The 5,956-nt window shown below is 36.8% G+C and overlaps 1 pseudogene; it reads left to right on the top strand.

The window, feature by feature from the left end:
- Positions 1-5,006: 5,006 nt before the first annotated feature.
- On the top strand, positions 5,007-5,121 carry LOC122102947 (annotated as a pseudogene).
- Positions 5,122-5,956: the final 835 nt, after the last annotated feature.

The following is a 5,956-nucleotide window of genomic DNA, read 5'->3' as shown; positions in this document are numbered from 1 at the left end:
GGGAAGGAGTTTTGGGGGTTTCTATCTAAGAAGAATGCTAGTTTCCCTTCTAGTAGGCAGGGGCATTGCCTGCTAGTAAGGAGGGTGTTACTGATAAAATTGGTCAAAACATGATTCAGTTTCATAATGCCCAGATAAATGTCTAATGTTTGACTTGTGAAAACATCCTGCTTGGGGAACTCCAAACACTCTTAATGCCCTTAAAGTGACCATGCTTAATTCCAGGGCCTCAATGGGCCCTCTAGTTAATCTTATGATATGACTGCAAATTCAATCTTGGAGCAGACACTCTGTGTATGTCTTCCAATTTTGAGTCTACCCAGATTCAAATTGAGACTGAATAAGTTTGGTAAATACTGTGGTGATTCTGTCCACATATGGAGTACTGCTATGACTGTGTGGCAGGGAGGCCACACAAGAGGTCCTATTTGTGCTATCATGGAGCTCAGACCCCATGTGCATGAAATTCATGAGAGGTCAGCAAAATGTGATCCGAGACAACTTGGAACACCTTGTTGCTCTTCTCAGAAGCAAGAGTCTATTCCAAAAACCCCTGAAACTGATCAACTCCATTCTTTCCAGGTCAATTACCTGGCGAAAATTGGACATTTCTGAGAAACTTACCTGGATGTAGTGAAGGCCAACCCTTTGAGATGAGCAGGAAGTACAAATCGTAGCCAGGGGAAAAGTCTGGTGGTATTCCATGAGACCACTATTGGAGATATTACTGGCCAACTGGAGTGGAATCTGTGCTTTGGTTACATTGGCCAATCCACCCCTGACCATTTTCAAACACCTTAAATTAAGGAGGGACTTCTTAGTTAGCGGGTCATTCAAAATTCATATTTGAAAATACAAACTCCATATTTACAAATTTCATATTTACTTAGGAGCTCCTGAAAATTTCCCAAAGAGCTTAAAGCTAGAAACCAGAAAAAGCAGCTTAAATTAGTTTTATTCTGTTGATCTCCACAATCTATGATCTCCATAATCGAATTATTCCAATATGTGCTTTTATTAATCAGCAGGATTTGTTTATTGGAAATGCCACCATGTAAAAGTAACTAGGAGCCACTGGTAGAATTGAATGGGAAAAATTTGGTCTAAATATAATACTTGACCAGATAAGATGGTGATAAGTGAAATGAACCCCAACATAGGGGCACAAGGGTTTTTTTACATTTCTTGCTATTGTTTCTAACATATTTATAATGTTTCGTGTGATTTTTGTTTCTTTGTATTCTGTGTCCCCAAAAAACAGCATAATACCTGTTTCCAATGTTTTTGATGTTGGTGCCCTCCATCTTGTATACACACTTCTCTAGTTTGGAGAGGGAAAGGGAAAAAACAGAATACTTAATTAGGAATACAGTTTGACCCATTGTAACAATGAGATGCACAAGACACTGTTGAAAAACAAACTTTACAATTTAGGCGGGGTTCGGGGTAGTGTATAGGGTAGTTTTGGAGCTTGGAGATTAGGGATGGTAGGGGACATATAAAGGAGGAGGTAACAATGCTTGATAGGAAATGTATGCGTTACCTTGCTCATGTAACTAACCCCTCTGTACAGTACTTTTACAATAAATATATAAAAATGAAAGAATAAATATACTTCAAAGGTAATCTGTGTGGTGGTTGGAGGCCAATGGTACAGAAAGACTTACAAGGATTGAATATAGGAAACAAATTACCTAAAAACTGAGATGATACTGAGTATAATCCTAAATGCTCAGGTGGCTGAATTCTGAGGATCTGTTTGAAACCAACCCAGACAGGAAAGATGAGACTTTTATTTCCAATGAAGGTGCAAAAAAGATACTACTGGAGTTGTGGCTAAAGTGGTAGCCTTGAGTAAAACTGCTCTGGGACAATGCCCAGAGCATGAGATCAAACCCAAGACCAGCCCCCAGTCACTTATAAAAAAGGTTGTGTGTCTGTGTGTGGTGGCAGATCCCTTTACTAGTTTGATGATAGAGCAAGAATTTTAACAATGATTCATGGTCTCAATATTTACCTCTTTAGTAATTGTTTTCATAGTAATGTGTGCATGGGTGCTTTATCTCTTCTATAACAGGTTTTGTTCAGTGACTGACTGAAAATCTGCCTTAATCAAACCCTTTTTAAAATCAAAATATCTTATTGGATACTGCTGAATAGGAAAGTCAATTATTATTGTTTGGAAGAAAAGAAAGCAAAACCAGATGGGAGAATTGTAGAAGTTAAATCTTGAAGTGCTTGACTGATATAAGCACTGCCCTTGTAAAGGTAGTCAAAACCTTACCAATGCTATTTTAGAGAATGCTAGGGGCTAGAGACATGGCACTAGTAGTAGAACACCAGGTGGGTAAAAGTTGGTTATTTTTCATATGGCCAGGTGTTCGGATTTGGTTGATTATTAAAGCTTTTGACTGGTTTGAAAGGGGTCAAAAGTTTGAGCCATCATGAAAGATGATCCCAAAGCTCAAATTCATGGGAGCCAGTGGTGGGCTGCCTATCCACTGTGCTTATTCAACTTGGACATGTGACAGGATGTCTTCTGCCAGAGTAAACTTTGCCTTGCTGAGATGGTGTTTGTAGGATACCTTAATTGCTCCCGGTATTTCCAACACAGATCTTCTGTGCCATTCATGAGGGATTCTAGGAGCCCCTCATAGGAGACACATCCAGACGCCCTGTTGAGCCAACCTCCTGGATGGTCTAAACATGCCATCCTTGGTAGCTGATAATGGACCTAGGTATAAAATTAATCGGCAACATCAGGAAAGTCACAAACAGGCACCCTCAGAAGCAAGCAACCTCAGGCATTGGCCTTGGTAGAAAAAAATGAAACTCTGTATCCTGTTTTGGTACTTGTGTCTTTGTAGGGATGGTGTATGAGAGAAGTGTGTTAGATTCAGGCTCTTAAAATCTTTCTAAGAGTCTTGATCTGCAAATTCATTTGTCCAGATAGGCAGAGTGAAAAGTTGGAGATGGAGTCATCTCTGAGAAAAATCTCTAATAATGGAGTCGAGAAAAGGGAGGAACAAGAAACACAGTCTGAAGGGCAAAAGAATTCTAAACTTAGGAAGCCCAAGAAAATTGGAGTTAAAAAGCTTCCCTCAGACATTTTTAATATTGTCTTCTTTTAGGGAGAATGTGGGGAAAGATATGAAAATATGTGTTAAGGTTGATTTTTATTTTTGAGCTTAATTTTAATGTTCAGTTGGTAAACTATATCCTCTATATCCCTGTCTCTGTGTAAATACCCATAAACATGAAATATAAAGTGATTTTGATAAAAAATAAAAATGACTCAGAAGAAATGATAAATGTAAAAAAAATCTTCACAGGGATGGTTAGGTGGTTCAGTAGTAGAGCGCTTGCCTTGCATGCATGAAGCCCTGGGTTCGATTCCTCAGCACCACATAAGCAGGAAGTGGCACTGTGGGTCAAGTGGTAGAGAGTTAGCCTTGAGCTGAAGACCTGAGAGAGAGCGCCCAGGCCCAGAGTTCAGGCCCACTACCTGACCCCCCCCTCCCGAAAAAAAAAAAAAAATCTTCACAGAAGCAAACTCTCAGAGATATTTCATGACTTTGACAAGGATAAAGTGGGTGAAGTTAGTATAAATATAAAGTATGACAATGCACAAAAACATAAAAAGATAATCATATATTTCATTATATAACCCAAAGCAGAAAACAAATGTTGTTTAGATGATTTTTTAAAACCCAGTCTCTCAGGTACTGGGAAGGTGGCTCAATGGTAGAGTGCCTGCATGCATGAGGCCTTGGGTTTGATTTCTCAGCAATATGAGGCCTTGGGTTTGATTTCTCAGCATCACATAAGCAGAAAAAGATGGAAGTGGTGCTGTGCCTCAAGTGTTATCACTAGCCTTGAGCTGAGGGACAGCACCCAGGCCCCAGAGTTTAAGCCCCGTGACCAACAAAATAAAAATAAAAAACAAAACAAAACACAGTCTCTTATTTTTGTTGCCTCAACTCTGTAATAACTCTGCTTCAGCCTAGGGCTAACATTTTAAGTGTGGACATTTATCAACACTCCTGAATCAGACTCTATTTGATCATTTTTAAAATACATATTTTGTTCTTAATTTTCATCTTTATAAACTCACATGCACCTATAAAAAATGGTATGGCCATCCCAATAACCTTCTCAAAGTACCTCCTAATGACAATTTACGAAAAGTTCTATTATATTACAACAAGGAAAAAATGCTACAAATAAAGAAAAGCAATAATTTAATATTAATGATTAATAAAATAAAAAACAAAACAATTACCAGTGTTTTCAGTATTTGAAGTGTACTACAAATTAGATTTTATTATTGTCATATTTCTTTACATTTAACACTGGCTAAGATTATGATGTTCAACAAGAATGTTATAGGCTTTGAGTAGAGTTTAAATCACCCACTAAGATGACCATTTATAGTTCATCTCATAATTTGTATATGGCTTATATCATCATTTGTTCCTCACTAACATATAAAGTAAGGAAGGCCTACAGTTTTAGCAGAAACTGTGTAGTTAACATAGTCAGCTCTTTATTCTGCTCCTTTACACAAAGACTTTGCAACTTCTCATTAGTAAAGTTTCTATAAACTCTGAAATGTACATACTTAGCAGTATTTATCTGCTACCATAAATCTTAAATACTTTATAGAAAAGTATTATGACCTACCAAACAGTCCCAGTTTTGGCATATATAAGCAAATTCCCAAAATTAATATATTTAAAACATTAAAACTTTTAACAAACCTTAACACTTGCTGCAGTGTTCATTATGACAGGTCCCTTGTATAGAATAATTGAATTCCTCATCCTACACATCTCTTGCACAACAAATATCTGGAATTATTTTGTTTTTGACATGTCAATCTTGACTTTATTCTTAAATGTGTATTTATGTAAGAAGTACATGGTTCTAAAATTCTTTTAAACTTAGTTTTTGTTGAATTGTCTAGTTTAAGAAAATCAATTACAATTTATATATAAAAAATTTCTGTGCTCAATTCAGCATCACATATAATAAAACATTGGAATGATACAGAGAAGATTAGTATGGCCCCTCCACAAGGATGACAGGCAAATTCCTGAAGCATTCCATCCCCCAATTTGTTAAGAAATGGAAAGACTTGGAAAAAAAATTAAGTAGAGTAAGCCAAATCCAAAGAAACATAGGTCCCATGGTTTCTCTAATTTTCAATAACTAATATATGTCTGGGATAAGCAGAAAATGTCAAAAGTTATGTGTATATGACCAGATAAGGTTATGTTAATGGAAATGAACCCCAAGTTAGGGACACAAGTGGTTTTTTCTTGCTATTTTTTCTCACATACTTATAACCTACAGTGTGGATTTTTTTTTGTTTCTTTATATGTTCCTCCCCCATGCTATAACACCTATTTTCACTATATTTGAAGTTGGTGAGCCTACATCTTGTATATATTCTCCTCTAATTTGCTGAGGGGAAGGAAAAAAAAACAAAATGCATAAATAGGGATACAGGTTGACCCATTGCAACAATGAGATTCACAAGAAACTATGTTGTAAAGTGAACTTTACAATTGAGGCGGGGAAAGGGAGGAGGTTATTGGACTTGTGGAAGTGAGAGGGGAGGGATGGTAGGGGAACAATAAAGAAGGAGGTAACAATACTTGTTAGGAAATGTACTCATTACCTTGCTCATGTAAGTGTTACCCCTCTGTGCAGTATTTTTACAATAAGAACGTATAAAACTGTTCTGAGATGGAAGAGTTTATTTCCTTTATTTTACTCATATGATATCGTTAGCAAAGAAATTCATGAAAAACTCCGATATGAAGGTATTTTGAATAAATATGTGTGTTAACACACGCATGTGCTCAAGCACTTGCATGTGTGTTGGCATGCTCAGAGTTTGAAATCAGTGATGCTGAATTGAGCACAGAACTTTTTATATATATATAAATTG

Source organism: Dipodomys spectabilis, unplaced genomic scaffold (genome assembly GCF_019054845.1).
Source record: "Dipodomys spectabilis isolate Male_0828 unplaced genomic scaffold, ASM1905484v1 ptg001070l, whole genome shotgun sequence".
NCBI classification, from domain to species: Eukaryota; Metazoa; Chordata; class Mammalia; order Rodentia; family Heteromyidae; genus Dipodomys; species Dipodomys spectabilis.
The sequence above is the reverse complement of the archived record's forward strand: the minus strand, read 5'-3'. Positions and strand labels throughout refer to the sequence as shown.